This window comes from Heptranchias perlo, chromosome 10 (genome assembly GCF_035084215.1).
Source record: "Heptranchias perlo isolate sHepPer1 chromosome 10, sHepPer1.hap1, whole genome shotgun sequence".
In the NCBI taxonomy this organism is placed as follows: domain Eukaryota; kingdom Metazoa; phylum Chordata; class Chondrichthyes; order Hexanchiformes; family Hexanchidae; genus Heptranchias; species Heptranchias perlo.
The window spans coordinates 14,088,207-14,106,683 of NC_090334.1; the positions used below are offsets into that span (position 1 = coordinate 14,088,207).

General features: G+C 46.6%; 1 long non-coding RNA gene across 2 annotated transcripts; it reads left to right on the top strand.

Moving 5' to 3' along the window:
* Positions 1–8,441: 8,441 nt before the first annotated feature.
* On the top strand, positions 8,442–13,120 carry LOC137326098 (uncharacterized). 2 transcript variants are annotated; one of them, XR_010964100.1, is made up of 4 exons: positions 8,442–8,528; positions 8,666–8,775; positions 9,507–9,699; positions 12,796–13,120. It is a non-coding gene; the product is annotated as an uncharacterized lncRNA (long non-coding RNA). The 2 variants fall into 2 exon arrangements; XR_010964099.1 differs by lacking the exon at positions 8,442–8,528 and having other exon boundaries at positions 8,652–8,775.
* Positions 13,121–18,477: the final 5,357 nt, after the last annotated feature.

The following is an 18,477-nucleotide window of genomic DNA, read 5'->3' on the forward strand; positions in this document are numbered from 1 at the left end:
AATAGTGATACACTCCCAGAGACACCCACAAATAGTGACACACTCCCAGAAACCCCCCACAAATAGTGACACACTCCCAGAAACTCCCCACAAATAGTGACACACTCCCAGAAACTCCCCACAAATAGTGACACACTCCCAGAAACCCCCCACAAATAGTGACACACTCCCAGAAACTCCCCACAAATAGTGACACATGCCCAGAAACCCCAAACACAAAGTGACACACTCCCAGAAACTCCCCACAAATAGTGACACACTCCCAGAAACCCCCCACAAAGAGTGACACACTCCCAGAAACTCCCCACAAATAGTGACACACTCCCAGAAACCCCCCACACATAGTGACACACTCCCAGAAACCCCCCACAAATAGTGACACACTCCCAGAAACTCCCCACAAATAGTGACACACTCCCAGAAACCCCCCACACATAGTGACACACTCCCAGAAACCCCCCACAAAGAGTGACACACTCCCAGAAACTCCCCACAAATAGTGACACACTCCCAGAAACTCCCCACAAATAGTGACACACTCCCAGAAACCCCCCACAAAGAGTGACACACTCCCAGAAACTCCCCACAAATAGTGACACACTCCCAGAAACCCCCCACACATAGTGACACACTCCCAGAAACCCCCCACAAAGAGTGACACACTCCCAGAAACTCCCCACAAATAGTGACACACTCCCAGAAACTCCCCACAAATAGTGACACACTCCCAGAAACCCACCACAAATAGTGACACACTCCCAGAAACTCCCCACAAATAGTGACACACTCCCAGAAACACTCCCCCCCCCACATAGTGATACACTCCCAGAGACCCCCACAAATAGTGACACACTCCCAGAAACCCCCCACAAATAGTGACACACTCCCAGAAACTCCCCACAAATAGTGACACACTCCCAGAAACCCCCACAAATAGTGACACACTCCCAGAAACTCCCCACAAATAGTGACACACTCCCAGAAACCCCCACAAATAGTGACACACTCCCAGAAACTCCCCACAAATAGTGACACACTCCCAGGAACCCACCACAAATAGTGACACACTCCCAGAAACTCTCCCCCCCCATGTAGTGACACACTCCCAGAGACCCCCACAAATAGTGACACATTCCCAGAAACTCTTCCCCCCCCCCCACAGTGACACACTCCAAGAGACCCCCAGAAATAGTGACACACTCTCAGAAACCACCACAAATAGTGACACACTCCCGGAAACCACCACAAATAGTGACACACACCCAGAGACCACCACAAATAGTGACACATTCCCAGAGATCCTGCCATGTAGTGACACACTCCAAGAAACCCACCCCCCATATAGTGACACACTCCTAGAGACTCCCCCCACATAGTGACACACTCCCAGAGACTCACCCCATATTGTGACACACTCCCAGTGACCCCCACAAATAGTGACACACACCCAGCGACCCCCACAAATAGCGACACACTCCTAGAAATCCTGCTATATAGTGACACACTCCCAGAGTCTCCCCACAATTAGTGACGCACTACTTAAGGGGGCTGCTCCTCAAGTTCTGGCTGCACTTCAGTCCCACGCTCCTGATCTTTGGCCGCCCGGTGAGGAGGGGGGCGGGCAGGTCGGTGGATGTCCTCGTGGGCCTGCTCCTGGGCTTGTCCAAGGTGGCTATCCATGAGAATCCCTACGTGGTCAGTTTTTGGTAAAATATTAAAATGCCTACGTGGCAAAGAAGCAGAATGCAAAATGGTTAGAAAGGGTTAATTAGTTAGTAACTGAGATTGATACAGGTGGCCTGGCCCCCCTGCTGGGCCATATGTTTGTTTAGTCAGCAGGCCTGCATTGTCTTATCAATGATAGGTCTTTGATGTGAGTCAAGGACTGGTCTGAATGTCTCCATGTTTATGGCAGATCAATATAGGTAACGAGCTTAGCCAAAGTTGAAAGACATTCCAGGTTGGGAGATAAGGAACAGAAGGAACAGGGAAGAACATTCCAAGTTGGAAGGTGAGGAAGTATCCCCTTTGATATCTAACAGCAACATGGTCAGCACATGGATTATCTATGATTGGCCGGAAATAATGTAACCCCGCATGGCAACCTGTGCCCGGCTTATGATTGGTGTTGACTCTTGTGTTAATGATGTTCCAACCCCTATCGATCTGTATAAAGGTATGAGTTTTTGTCTTTGTCTTTGTCTCCTTATTCTGTTAGAATCGTTCGGATTCTCTCAGGAATCTGAATTGAAGCTACAGACTAAGACCTGCGATTAAAGTTGTGTTGAACTTTACGGTGTACTCGAATCAGTTCTTGCTGAACCAGACTGAGGGGAAAGAATCCGGTTCGTCATCCACAGGTCCAGGTCGGCCGTGGCCCGTGGGGGCGGTTGCTCGGACTGTCTGCCTCTCTTCCGCGGAATTCTCCGCGCCCGGGTGGCCCTGGAGATGGAGCACACGGTGTCTGCCGGTACGCTTGTGGCTTTTCACGACCGGTGGGCACTGCAGGGGCTGGAGTGCACCCTGGACCACAACAATAAAATTTTGATTTGACACTGGTTTTGGTTTTTTTCGGGTTTTTCTCTACATAAACACACCCTAAACCCCCCCTTCTTATAAAAGGGGGGCCTAAAAACACACAAAAAAAATTAGTGACACACTTCCAGAGATCCTGCCATATAGTGAGACATTCCCAGAGATTCACCCCATATAGTGACACATTCCCAGAGATTCACCCCATATAGTGACACATTCCCAGAGATTCACCCCATATAGTGACACATTCCCAGAGATTCACCCCATATAGTGACACATTCCCAGAGATTCACCCCATATAGTGACACATTCCCAGAGATTCACCCCATATAGTGACACATTCCCAGAGATTCACCCCATATAGTGAGACATTCCCAGAGATTCACCCCATATAGTGACACATTCCCAGAGATTCACCCCATATAGTGACACACTCCCAGAAACTCCCCACAAATAGTGACACACTCCCAGAAACTCCCCACAAATAGTGACACACTCCCAGAAACCCCCCACAAATAGTGACACACTCCCAGAAACTCCCCACAAATAGTGACACACTCCCAGAAACCCCCCACAAATAGTGACACACTCCCAGAAACTCCCCACAAATAGTGACACACTCCCAGAAACCCCACACACAAAGTGACACACTCCCAGAAACTCCCCACAAATAGTGACACACTCCCAGAAACCCCCCACAAATAGTGACACACTCCCAGAAACCCCCCACAAATAGTGACACACTCCCAGAAACTCCCCACAAATAGTGACACACTCCCAGAAACCCCCCACAAATAGTGACACACTCCCAGAAACTCCTCACAAATAGTGACACACTCCCAGAAACTCCCCACAAATAGTGACACACTCCCATAAACCCCCCACAAATAGTGACACACTCCCAGAAACTCCCCACAAATAGTGACACACTCCCAGAAACTCCCCACAAATAGTGACACACTCCCAGAAACTCCCCACAAATGGTGACACACTCCCAGAAACCCCCCACAAATAGTGACACACTCCCAGAAACTCCCCACAAATAGTGACACACTCCCAGAAACTCTCCCCCCCCCATGTAGTGACACACTCCCAGAGACCCCCACAAATAGTGACACATTCCCAGAAACTCTTCCCCCCCCCCACAGTGACACACTCCAAGAGACCCCCAGAAATAGTGACACACTCTCAGAAACCACCACAAATAGTTACACACTCCCGGAAACCACCACAAATAGTGACACACACCCAGAGACTACCACAAATAGTGACACATTTCCAGAGATCCTGCCATGTAGTGACACACTCCCAGAAACCCACCCCCCATATAGTGACACACTCCCAGAAACCCACCCCCCATATAGTGACACACTCCCAGAAACCCCCTCCCCATATAGTGACATACTTCTAGAGACTCCCCCCACATAGTGACACACTCCCAGAGACTCACCCCATATTGTGACACACTCCCAGCGACCCCCACAAATAGTGACACACACCCAGCGACCCCCACAAATAGCGACACACTCCTAGAAATCCTGCTATATAGTGACACACTCCCAGAGTCTCCCCACAATTAGTGACGCACTACTTAAGGGGGCTGCTCCTCAAGTTCTAGCCGGAAATAATGTAACCCCGCATGGCAACCTGTGCCCGGCTTATGATTGGTGTTGACTCTTGTGTTAATGATGTTCCAACCCCTATCGATCTGTATAAAGGTATGAGTTTTTGTCTTTGTCTTTGTCTCCTTATTCTGTTAGAATCGTTCGGATTCTCTCAGGAATCTGAATTGAAGCTACAGACTAAGACCTGCGATTAAAGTTGTGTTGAACTTTACGGTGTACTCGAATCAGTTCTTGCTGAACCAGACTGAGGGGAAAGAATCCGGTTCGTCATCCACAGGTCCAGGTCGGCCGTGGCCCGTGGGGGTGGTTGCTCGGACTGTCTGCCTCTCTTCCGCGGAATTCTCCGCGCCCGGGTGGCCCTGGAGATGGAGCACACGGTGTCTGCCGGTACGCTTGTGGCTTTTCACGACCGGTGGGCACTGCAGGGGCTGGAGTGCACCCTGGACCACAACAATAAAATTTTGATTTGACACTGGTTTTGGTTTTTTTCGGGTTTTTCTCTACATAAACACACCCTAAACCCCCCCTTCTTATAAAAGGGGGGCCTAAAAACACACAAAAAAATTAGTGACACACTTCCAGAGATCCTGCCATATACTGTGACATTCCCAGAGATTCACCCCATATAGTGACACATTCCCAGAGATTCACCCCATATAGTGACACATTCCCAGAGATTCACCCCATATAGTGACACATTCCCAGAGATTCACCCCATATAGTGAGACATTCCCAGAGATTCACCCCATATAGTGACACATTCCCAGAGATTCACCCCATATAGTGACACATTCCCAGAGATTCACCCCATATAGTGACACATTCCCAGAGATTCACCCCATATAGTGACACATTCCCAGAGAGTCACCCCATATAGTGACACATTCCCAGAGATTCACCCCATATAGTGACACACTCCCAGAGATTCACCCCATATAGTGACACACTCCCAGAGATTCACCCCATATAGTGACTCACTCCCAGAGATTCACCCCATATAGTGACACATTCCCAGAGATTCACCCCATATAGTGACACATTCCCAGAGATTCACCCCATATAGTGACACATTCCCAGAGATCCTGCCATATAGTGACACATTCCCAGAGATTCACCCCATATAGTGACACATTCCCAGAGATTCACCCCATATAGTGACACATTCCCAGAGATTCACCCCATATAGTGACACATTCCCAGAGATTCACCCCATATAGTGACACATTCCCAGAGATTCACCCCATATAGTGACACATTCCCAGAGATTCACCCCATATAGTGACACATTCCCAGAAACTCCCCACAAATAGTGACACACTCCCAGAAACCCCCCACAAATAGTGACACACTCCCAGAAACTCCCCACAAATAGTGACACACTCCCAGAAACTCCCCACAAATAGTGACACACTCCCATAAACCCCCCACAAATAGTGACACACTCCCAGAAACTCCCCACAAATAGTGATACACTCCCAGAAACTCCCCACAAATAGTGACACACTCCCAGAAACTCCCCACAAATGGTGACACACTCCCAGAAACCCCCCACAAATAGTGACACACTCCCAGAAACTCCCCACAAATAGTGACACACTCCCAGAAACTCCCCACAAATAGTGACACACTCCCAGAAACTCTCCCCCCCCCATGTAGTGACACACTCCCAGAGACCCCCACAAATAGTGACACATTCCCAGAAACTCTTCCCCCCCCCCACAGTGACACACTCCAAGAGACCCCCAGAAATAGTGACACACTCTCAGAAACCACCACAAATAGTTACACACTCCCGGAAACCACCACAAATAGTGACACACACCCAGAGACTACCACAAATAGTGACACATTTCCAGAGATCCTGCCATGTAGTGACACACTCCCAGAAACCCACCCCCCATATAGTGACACACTCCCAGAAACCCACCCCCCATATAGTGACACACTCCCAGAAACCCCCTCCCCATATAGTGACATACTTCTAGAGACTCCCCCCACATAGTGACACACTCCCAGAGACTCACCCCATATTGTGACACACTCCCAGCGACCCCCACAAATAGTGACACACACCCAGCGACCCCCACAAATAGCGACACACTCCTAGAAATCCTGCTATATAGTGACACACTCCCAGAGTCTCCCCACAATTAGTGACGCACTACTTAAGGGGGCTGCTCCTCAAGTTCTAGCCGGAAATAATGTAACCCCGCATGGCAACCTGTGCCCGGCTTATGATTGGTGTTGACTCTTGTGTTAATGATGTTCCAACCCCTATCGATCTGTATAAAGGTATGAGTTTTTGTCTTTGTCTTTGTCTCCTTATTCTGTTAGAATCGTTCGGATTCTCTCAGGAATCTGAATTGAAGCTACAGACTAAGACCTGCGATTAAAGTTGTGTTGAACTTTACGGTGTACTCGAATCAGTTCTTGCTGAACCAGACTGAGGGGAAAGAATCCGGTTCGTCATCCACAGGTCCAGGTCGGCCGTGGCCCGTGGGGGTGGTTGCTCGGACTGTCTGCCTCTCTTCTGCGGAATTCTCCGCGCCCGGGTGGCCCTGGAGATGGAGCACACGGTGTCTGCCGGTACGCTTGTGGCTTTTCATGACCGGTGGGCACTGCAGGGGCTGGAGTGCACCCTGGACCACAACAATAAAATTTTGATTTGACACTGGTTTTGGTTTTTTCGGGTTTTTCTCTACATAAACACACCCTAAACCCCCCCTTCTTATAAAAGGGGGGCCTAAAAACACACAAAAAAAATTAGTGACACACTTCCAGAGATCCTGCCATATAGTGAGACATTCCCAGAGATTCACCCCATATAGTGACACATTCCCAGAGATTCACCCCATATAGTGACACATTCCCAGAGATTCACCCCATATAGTGACACATTCCCAGAGATTCACCCCATATAGTGAGACATTCCCAGAGATTCACCCCATATAGTGACACATTCCCAGAGATTCACCCCATATAGTGACACATTCCCAGAGATTCACCCCATATAGTGACACATTCCCAGAGATTCACCCCATATAGTGACACATTCCCAGAGAGTCACCCCATATAGTGACACATTCCCAGAGATTCACCCCATATAGTGACACACTCCCAGAGATTCACCCCATATAGTGACACACTCCCAGAGATTCACCCCATATAGTGACTCACTCCCAGAGATTCACCCCATATAGTGACACATTCCCAGAGATTCACCCCATATAGTGACACATTCCCAGAGATTCACCCCATATAGTGACACATTCCCAGAGATCCTGCCATATAGTGACACATTCCCAGAGATTCACCCCATATAGTGACACATTCCCAGAGATTCACCCCATATAGTGACACATTCCCAGAGATTCACCCCATATAGTGACACATTCCCAGAGATTCACCCCATATAGTGACACATTCCCAGAGATTCACCCCATATAGTGACACATTCCCAGAGATTCACCCCATATAGTGACACATTCCCAGAGATTCACCCCATATAGTGACACACTCCCAGAGATTCACCCCATATAGTGACACACTCCCAGAGATTCACCCCATATAGTGACAGCTCCCAGAGACCCCCACAAATGGTAACACACTCCTGGGATTCCCCACAAATAGTGACACACCCCTGGGGATCCCCTGTCTTAACTTCCAATGGGTCATATCAGCTGTGCAAAGGGAGGGATCAGAGGATCAGAGAAACCATTTGAAGGGAGAGAGCAAATACACAGAAACCGGGTGTTTTGTCGTTGCAGTGAGAAATCCAGTACTGAGATCCATATATGTGAACTTCAACAGATCTGAAGAATCACAGACTAAACAACTCAGGCACAATTTAACATTCTGCAAGGCCCACACTTCCCAAAGCTTTTGGCCTGCCTCGGCTTGCCAACTCTGATTGGTCGTATTCCTGGAGGTTTCATCACATGACCTCCCGCCTCCAACCAGCCAGCCCTCACCATTGGTCGCCCATCGTGTCAATCGTCATGATGCCCCGCCTTCCCATGCCAATTGGATGGCGAACAGACTCTTCATTACCCGATCGGATGATTCGTGACTGTCAGTCAAACAGCCCTTTTTCCCCCCATCTCCGATATTTTTATAACTAATAAACAAAAGCGTCCAAAGAAAATGAAAAAAAACCACAATTTTTTATGCTCCACTATGACTTTTCTCCTGGGTTTGCTCGCTGCAATATCCAGGAGATTAATCTTTAATTCCTGGAGACTCCTGCCCATTGTGCACTAGAGCTACACCGAGTGCGGCTGAAGGGGGAAGGGATCAAACTGCAGTATCCTTTTATATAGTCAGTGCACTTATGCTACCAGATTGATTTAAAGGTTTATGAGAGAGAAGGTAATGGCTCAAAAATTAGTTGCTTCAGCCGGTTAATTGATTTTAAAATGGATTGTATGCCTGATTACCTTTAAGTAGTGAGCTTAAGGCATATCATGTGAAATTTATTCAAGGATCAAATTAATGATTTAACTTAGGTATAAAGAACGTGACCTACTTCCAATTTGAACCTTCTAACCTTTGCTGTGGAGCAACTGTTACTGGGAGACACTGAGGCCTGCCCCGGATTCCAACAGGATCAGCTCAAGTATGTAGGCCGCAAGTATCCTTTAATCATTTACACGTTTTATACGTCTAGTTAGGAATTGGATTGAAGGTTCTAAGTACAAATACAGATAGAGATAACAAGGCAACTGGGCGCGTAGATGTGCCATGTGCAAATAGCTCCCGGCCAAGGTTGAATATTGGCTGGACTACTGACATCCCTCAGCCTGAAATAATTCAACATAAAATAAGAAAGAACTTGCGTTTATTTACCACATTACGTCCCAAAGTGCTTTACAGCCAATGAATTACTTTTTGAAGTTGCACACAGCTGGGTCCCGCAAACAGTAATAAGATAAATGACCAGATAAATATTGGCCAGGATACCGGGGAGAACTCCCCTGCTCTTCCTCGAATAGTGCCTTGGGATTCTTTTACGTCCACCTGAGCGGGCAGACCCGGTTTAACGTCTCGTCCGAAAGACAACAGCTCCAACAGTACAACACTCCCTCAGAACTGTGCTGGAGCGTCAGCCTAAATTTTGTGATCTTTAGTCCCATCTTTAGTAAGATGTGAAGGAGGGTAGTGTCTCAACTGGGAGCCTCAGCTTAATAGTCCATCCTTCTTCCAAACTCTCTCTCCTCAGCTTTGCCTATTTTCTTGCTTTTTACTAAACTCTAGGTTCGAGCAAGTCGATAAAAGAATGGTTCAAGTAATTATAATAGTGCGGATAAGTTTTTAAAAGTAATATATTTTTCATTTTCTCCTGTTCAGCATATCACTCTACATCAGAGAGGCCAACCTGCTCCCTGACCTGTAACGGGCAGGAACGCCCTGGGGACGCGCCCTCCTTCTCCGGCGATAGTGCGCCCGACTGCTCCAGTCCCAGAACTCACCGTGTGGGCAATGAGCACAGACTGACATCCTCCCACTGCCGCAGTGCTGTGTGATCCAGCTCCAACACACTGTACCTGACACATATTCCTTTAATAAGTATATCATGGTGGGGGGGAAGCCTGTATGATTGTGAAGAAACTGCTTTAGAAATCTTTTAATAATGCAAGAATCAAATTCTGACCAACTTACAATATGTAATCACATTGTGTAGCACAGCTTGGCAACTTGCTGTCAAGGCCAGTCATGAAATATTAAGGTGTCTCTTATTGCACAGTTCCCTTTGGCTGAGGTCCTCTTGTGATTTCAATAAGGTGTAAAGTCAACTCAGTTGATTCCTGGAGCAAAGAAAGAATCACAGATTCAAGGGTGAATGAACTTCAGTGTATTCATGGCATCAAAAAACACTAGAGCAGAGAGGACCATTGGACCCACTGGGGTAGAAACTCATCCTGGGCCCTAACACAAAATGGGCGACAATGAATCGGCCGCCTGTCAATGCAACTGAATATCGGGCGGGCTTATGACGAGCGGCCGATTCAATGACGCCCACTTTGCTCTACCTTCCAAGACTAATTTGTACCCCGTCGTGCCAGTTTTGGTGCCAACTCTTCAACTGGCACAACCTACTCTAAGCCCATTCCCCTGACCTTCCTCTCCACCCTTTAATATTTATCTTTTCCAAGTGTTTATCTGACTCCCTCTTAAAGATTGTGGCCCTGAAATTCCTGGGAGGGGTGGGTGGGTTGCAGGGGGCGGGGAGGGGGAACAGGTCTAGGGTAAACCTAGGCCGGGGCGGGGGGGGGGGGGAGACGATGGTTTTCCGTACCCATCTTGTGCTTAAATATTTCCCAATGCTCTTTCATCTGCTGGCTTTTCCCTCCAACTACTCCTTGTTCCACCCTCTAAAATTTGCTCTTTGCCAGTACCACGTTTATTTTTGATGAAAGAACATTGGGAAATATTGAAATACAAGATGGGTAGGGAGAACTGTCGTGCCCGCCCACCCCGGTTTACCCTAGACCTGTTCTTTGTCCATTTGAAGTGTCAACCCGTAGAAGATTCCTGAAGGTTTCCCTACTTTAGATCGCTTACTTCTCCTGGTTTGTTAACCAGGATCAGATCTAGTACTGCACGATCGCACCTGTAACATACTGCCTTAGAAACAGCTTTGAATGTATTCTATGAGGCCCTGCATATTTTGAGCACCACTGTTAGCCTTATCCCAGGTGATCTCTGGACAGTTAGTCTCCCATTATTACATCCTATTACTCCTACATAATAATGAGGTGAGCCCGAAAGCTGGCAGCTTTATTAATAATAATTAAAAAGGTTAATGGAATGCTGGCCTTTATCTCAAGAGGGTGGAAGTTATGTTACAGCTGTACAGAGCTCTGGTTACATCGCATCTGGAGTACTGCATTCAATTTTGGGCACCGCACCTCAGGAAGGGGGTGCAGCACAAATTGACCAGAATTGACCCAATTGGCTGGGGCTAAAAGGGTTAAATTGTGAGGCTAGGTTGGACGGACTAGGATTGTATTCCTTTGAGATTAAAGGGTGATCTAATTGAGGTGTTTAAGATGATTAAAGGATTTGATTGGGTAGATAGAGAGAAACTCTTTCCTCTGGTGGGGAGTCCAGAATAAGGGGGCATAACCTTAAAATTAGAGCTAAGCCATTCAGGGGTGATGTCAGGAAGCACTTCTTCACACAAAGGGTAGTGGAAATCTGGAACTCTCTCCCCAAAAGGCTTTTGAGGCTGGGGGTCAATTGAAAATTTCAAAACTGAGATTGATAGATTTTTGTTGGGTAAGTGTAATAAGGGTTACAGAACCAAGGTGGGTTGATGGAGTTAAGATACAGATCAGCCATGATCTAATTGAATGGCGGAACAGGCTCGAGGGGCTGAATGGCCTACTCCTGTTCCTACGTTGCCTGACAAACAACTGCACCCAGAAGGTGGTTTTACTCGCAGATGGTCCTGATAACTCACCCAGCTCACTGGAGTGGATCCAAGTGCCACAACCTGGAACCTTGTCTCGGTTGGCTTGCTAAGCCCTAGTGAGAGTAACCAAGGAGTAATGAGTGAACACTTGGTGAATTCCAGATCTCTGAAACCACACATTGGCCCCATCGTGCTGCTGAGCTGATGGACAAGAATTTAGTAGGAGTAGTATTACTCCTGCAAACTTCTTTGAGTTGTTTACAGATATGTGTCAGCCGTGACTCAGTGGTAGCGTTCTCATCTCTGAGTCAGAAGGCTTTGGATTCAAGTCCCACTCCAGAGACTTGAGCACTTAAGGAGAAATTAGAACAGGTAACAAAAAGCTTGGTCAAAAAGGTAGGTTTTAAGGAGCAGCTTAAAGGAGGAGAGAGAGGCGGAGAGGTTTAGGGAGGGAATTCCAGAGCTTAGGACCTAGGCAGCTGAAGGCACGTCCACCAATGGTGGAGCGATTAAAATCAGGGATGAGCAAGAGGCCAGAATTGGAGGAGTGCAGAGATCTCGGAAGGTTGTAGGGGCTGGAAGAGGTTACAGAGATAGGGAGGGGCAAGGCCATGGAGGGATTTGAAAACAAGGATGAGAATTTTAAAATCAAGGTGTTGCCGGATCGGGAGCCAATGTAGGTCAGCGAGCGCAGGGGTGATGGATGAACGGGACTTGGCACAAGTTAGGATACGGGCAGCAGGGTTTTGGATGAGCTCGAGTTTATGGAGGGTGGAAGATGGGAGGCTGGCCAGGAGAGTATTGGAATAGTCGAGTCTAGAGGTAACAACGGCATGGATGAGCAGATGAGCTGAGGCAGGGGCAGAGATGGGAGATGTTCCTGAGGTGGAAATAGACAGTTTTGGTGATGGAGAAGATATGTTGTCGGAAGGTCATCTCAGGGTCAAATAGGATGGCAAGTTTGCGAATGGTCTGGTTCAGCCTCACACAGTGGCCAGGGAGAGCGATAGAGTCGGTGGTTAGGGAACGGAGTTTGTGGTGGGGACCGAAGACAATGGCTTCAGACTTCCCAATATTTAGTTGGAGGAAATGTTTGCTCATCCAGTACTGGATGTCAGACAACAAGCCTCTAATAACAGCACAAGATAAGGGCCACACACAGGCCAGCTTCTGAGTATTGTAACCCCAGTTTGATTCTGAACCTTACACTGTCCATTGCAGATCAAGAGTCATCAACCGTACCCGCAGAGATCCCTGCGTGAAACACAGCAGCTTTAAAGGGCCGATGCAAGCTATCCTCCAAATCCTGCAGGTGGGGTTGTTACCTAATGATCTGTCGCTGTGTCAATTAAGTTTGGAAGGAAGCTACAGCAGATCAGTCCTGTGACATTAGCTACAAAAATCAGGACATTTTATATCTACTCAGCAAGCACACAATATATCCAAAGCAATGAGGCAGATCCACTGGGACAGCACTGATAGATGTTGGAAATAATGTCTGCTGACAGTCAAATCTCTCTTGCTGCTGATATTAAATGATGTTTAAAAGGTGCATTGTTTAAGTTTTTTGAACAAAGTAACTGTAAGCAGTTCTATACAAGAGCACATGCCCTAAGTACTACTGGGCAATTAAGCAGAATCACCTGGACTGAGAGAGAGGTACATAAAGTGGATCAAAAGGATAGTTAGAAAGATAAATTGATTGGGGTGGGGTGGGGAAGAGATAATTCAAAATACAGTCAGATAAGTAGAGGGGCTTTAGGAGCCAGTAGCAAAGCAAGGTGGATGAAGTCACTGAGGCTGAGAATGACATAAATGACCTGGAGTCTGAGTGTCAGCAACACTGCTGATGAGATGGGCAGGATTGAGATCCAGGCTGGTGAAGGAACAATGTTGCAGAGCCTCTAAAAATGTAGAGTGTCAGCTGTGGCTCAGTGGGTAGCATTCTCACCTCTCATTACCTCAACATACTTCCTATAGTGTGGAGCCGAAAACTGTTCTCCAACTCTGGCCTCTTGAGTCAAGAAGGTTGTGGGTTCAAGTCCCACTCTAGAGACTTGAGCAAAAAATCCAGGCTAATACTCCAGTGCAGTACTAAGGGAATACTGCACTGTCGGAGGTGCCGTCTACAGATGAGACGTTAAACCAAGGCTCTGTCTGCCCTCTCAGGTGGATGTAAAAGATCCCATGGCACTTTTTCAAAGAAGAGAAGGGGAGTTCTCCCCGGAGTCCTGGCCAATATTTAGCCCTCAACCAACATCACTAAAATAGATTATCTAGTTATTATCATAATGCTGGGACCTTGCTGTGTGCAAATTGGCTGCCATGTTTTCTACATCACAACAGTGACTACACTTGAAAAAGTACTGCATTGGCTGTAAAGCACTTTGGGACATCCTGAGGTCATGAAAGATACTACATAAATGCAAGTCTTTCTTACTTTACGCGGGATCTGTAATGTTTTAATACCATTCTCCTTGCACTGACAGGCCTGCCAACTCTCCCGCTTTCACAAGGGGGTCCCGCACATGGGCACCGGTTGCGTGGTCCCCCTAGAACACTGGTGGGATGGCGCATGGCTGAAAGAGCTCGCCTCGCCCCAGTTTGCAAGGTTGGCTCAGGTAAGTAGCGTCAGTGCGCCCCCTGCCCTCACCGCAGAGAGCACGGTTGATGGACGGGTGGGATATCTGGGTAGGGGGTGCCATTTTTGGGGAGGGGGACCCGAGCAATCCTCCAGTCCCCGAGAAGAGAGAAGTGAAAAAAACAGACGAATGCTATGGGCGCAGACCTCCTGCCAAAGCTGTCTTCTGATGAAGATTCTTCAGGTCAAACATCAAATGGCCGCCCCTTCCTCAGGGCACTGAAACACTCTCCCTACATTACAAGCACAGCCCCCTTCTGCAAATACAATGGAGGATATCGCTAAGGTCAATGTGGGGTCACCTGGCTCTACATTCAGGTAAGATACGTACCTTCTTGGTTGGTCTAGGTCTGGCTTCCAAGAGTGCAGCCAGCTTGGGAAACCAATCGTGGAGACGGGCCCTCGAACAGGCCCCTTATTTGGATATGCAAAGAGCCTAATGCCTGCTTCATGTGTGGGTAAAGGATGCATGTTTTTTGACCTTGCCCAATATGGCAGATGGCGTATTTCCAGACGGAAATATGAACGCACTTCCTGACCGTCATATTGGAGGCTTAGTAGCCTGAGTAGCGCCCGAAAAACGGTCACTGCACGGACCAATTTCTAGGCCGTAGTCAGTCAATACCCATCAAGCTTCTGGTATGAAATGATCAAGTCCTATTTCATCGGCCAATCACATTCCAAGATATCCAAAGTTAGACCGAGACTTCCCTTCGTTCCAAACACTCGCATCTCTTACTGGCCCCGGTTAAATCAAAAATTCGACAGTCAGTTCATTTTCCCAGGCAGCATCCAGTTTAAATTTACACACTAGAGGTAATTTTCCGACTTTAAGCTCCTGGTGGAGAGTTTCACCCATTGGGAGCGCACATCATAAATTTGGTCTCACGCTGCGAACGTTATTCCGAACATTTAAATTAATGGTTGGAAAATCATGTGCAACGCTGGCCCACAATCCTGATCTGCCCTCCCACCAGGCGAAGCTCCCAACCGAGAGCGCAAGGTCAGAAAATGACCCCTGACTGTGTAATTGCTCTCCTTATCGGATGAAAGTAGGGGGATGCTCTTCCAATAGAATTACAGTCCCCACCACTTATAATGGGCGCGTTCGTGCCAACGCGATATGCCCGCTATATGCGGTGGCTGGTATAACGTGGCAGTGTTATTATAATATTCCACTATATAACAAGAATGCTCTTCTGTGATGCGACCTTTTGCCTAGTTGTTTCCAACTCCATTCTGAACTGCAGCTTTATTTAAACTGCAGTCAGTGCTTAGTACAAACAGTAACCCCACACCACTTAGAGGGGATTAGAAGGGCTTAAGTGTAAAAAAGGTAATTGAACATTAATGAGATGTTATTTATTTATGTTTGTTTTTGCATTCAGCTCACCTTTACGAGGTGCGAACTAGTGAGTAAGCACAGCTGTTACTGCCCGAAATAAATGAAGCACCTAAGACTCTATAACCAGCAAGTTGATGTAAATGCAAATGGATAATGGTTATCGCTTTTTGGCCGATATGAGCGGCTGCCTGTTTTAAACATGCACTGTTTTAAGTGGTGGGGACTGTACTGCAGTTTGGGCTGTTTGCTTTCCTTTTAAGTCCAGTTAACCTGCAGCATCTGGACTGTGCCTTTACTGATACAGATTATCCTTCTGAAACTGATGGCCCTCTCACTCCACTGGTTGCAAGGGTTCTGGGCCGAGGGCAACCACGTTCCTTAGGGGTGCAGGCCCACAGCTCAGAGAGCTGACCCAGTCTTACACCAAACTCGCCGCTCCCTGTTCAATTCAAAGACTACTCCACAACAAAAGTTTCTGGCCTGAAACGCTGAATTGTATAATCGTTAGTGAAAAAGTGATTTGATTTATGGAAAATGGCTGTTCAAAGAAAGATCCTTTTCTTAGTTTCATGTATTGGCCACACAGTGGATAAGATCATAAAAAACATATAATGGAATACTGGGTTTTATGGCAAGAGGTATAGAATATAAAAGTTGAGTTATGATGGCAAATCTATATAAAACCTTAGTGAAGAGAGACTTGCATTTCTATCGCGCCTTTCACAACCTCAGGACGTCCCAAAGCGCTTTACAGCCAATGAAGTACTTTTGAAGTGTAGTCACTGTTGTAATGTAGGAAACGCAGCAGCCAATTTGCACACAGCAAGATCCCACAAACAGCAATGAAATAACTGAACGGATAATCTGTTTTAGTGATGTTGCTTGAGGGATAAATGTTGGCCAGGACACATAAGAACATAAGAAATAGGAGCAGGAGTAGGCCATACGGCCCCTTGAGCCTGCTCCGCCATTCAATCAGATCATGGCTGATCTTTGGCCTCAACTCCACTTTCCTGCCCAATCCCCATATCCCTTGATTCCCCTAGAATCCAAAAATCTATCAATCTCAGCCTTGAATATATTCAATGATTCAGCATCCACAGATTCACAACCCTCTGAGTGAAGAATTTCCTCCTCATCTCAATCTTAAATGGCCGACCCCTTATCCTGAGACTATGCCCCCTAGTTCTAGACTCTCCAGCCAGGGGAAAGAACCTCTCAGCATCTACCCGGTCAAGCCCTCGCAGAATCTTGTATGTTTCAATGAGATCACCTCTCATTCTTCTAAACTCCAGAGCGTATAGGTCCATTCTACTCAATCTCTCCTCAACCCTTTCATCCCAGGAATTAATCTAGTGAACCATCGTTGCACCGCGTCCAAAGGATGTATACCCTTCCTTAGATAGAGAGACCAAAACTGTACACAGTACTGCAGGTGAGGCCTCACCAAAGCCCTGTATAAGTGTAGCAAGACTTCCTTATTGTTGTACTCCAACCCCCTTGCAATAAAGGCCAACATACCATTTGCCTTCCTAATTGCTGCTGTACTTGCATGTTAACTTTCTGTGTTTCTTGTATGAGGACACCCACATCTCTCTGAACACCAACATTTAATAGTTTCTCACCATTTAAAAAATATTCTGCTTTTCTATTCTTCCTACCAAGATGAATAACCTCACATTTCCCCACATTATATTCCATCTGCCACCTTCTTGCCCACTCACTTAACCTGTCTATATCCCTTTGCAGACTCTTTGTGTCCTTCTCACAGCTTACTTTCCCACCTAGCTTTGTATCATCAGCAAACTTGAATACATTACACTCGGTCCTTTCATCTAAGTCTCTATATAGATTGTAAATAGCTGAGGCCCCAGCATTGGTCCTTGCGTCACCCCACTAGTTACAGCCTGCCAACCTGAAAATGACCCGTTTATCCCTACTCTCTGTTTTCTACCCACTAACATATCCTCTATCCATGCTAATATATTACCCTCAACCCCATGAGCCCTTATCTTGCATAGCAGCCTTTTATGTGGCACCTTATCGAATGCTTTTTGAAAATCCACTGGTTCCCCTTTATCTACCCTGCTAGTTACATCCTCAAAGAACTCTAATAAATTTGTTAAACACTATTTCCCTTTCGTAAAACCATGCTGACTCTGCCTAATCATATTATGATTTTCTAAGTGTCCTGTTACCACATCCTTAATATGGATTCCAGCATTTTACTGACAACTGATGTCAGGCTAACTGGCCTGTAGTTCCCTATTTTCTCTCTCCCTCCTTTCTTGAATAGCGGTGTTACATTTGCTACCTTCCAATCCACTGAGACCATTCTAAAATCTAGGGAATTTAAGAAGATTAAAACCAATGCATCCACTGTCTCTGCAGCCACCTCTTTTAGAACCCTATGATATAGGCCATCAGGTCCAGGGGATTTATTAACTTTTAGTCCCATTAGTTTCTCCGGTACTTTTTCTCTAGTGATATTAATTACTTTAAGTTCCTCACTCTCATTTACCTCTTGGTTCCCCACTATTTCTGGTATGTATTTTGAGTCTTCTACTGTGAAGACAGATACAAAATATTTGTTTCATGTATCTACCACTTCCTGATTCCCCATTATAATTTCTCCTGTCTCAGCCTCTAAGGGACCAACGTTTACTTTTGCTACTCTCTTCCTTTTTACATACTTGTAGAAGCTCTTACAATCTGTTTTTATATTTCTTGCTAGTTTACTTTCATATTCTATTTTCTCCCTTATTATCAACTTTTTGGTCATCCTTTGCTGGTTTCTAAAATTCTCCGAATCCTCAGGCTTACTACTCTACTTGGCAACACGATAAGCCTCTTCTTTTAATCTAATACTATCCTTAACTTCTTTGGTTAGCCACGGATGAATCACTTTTCCCGTGGA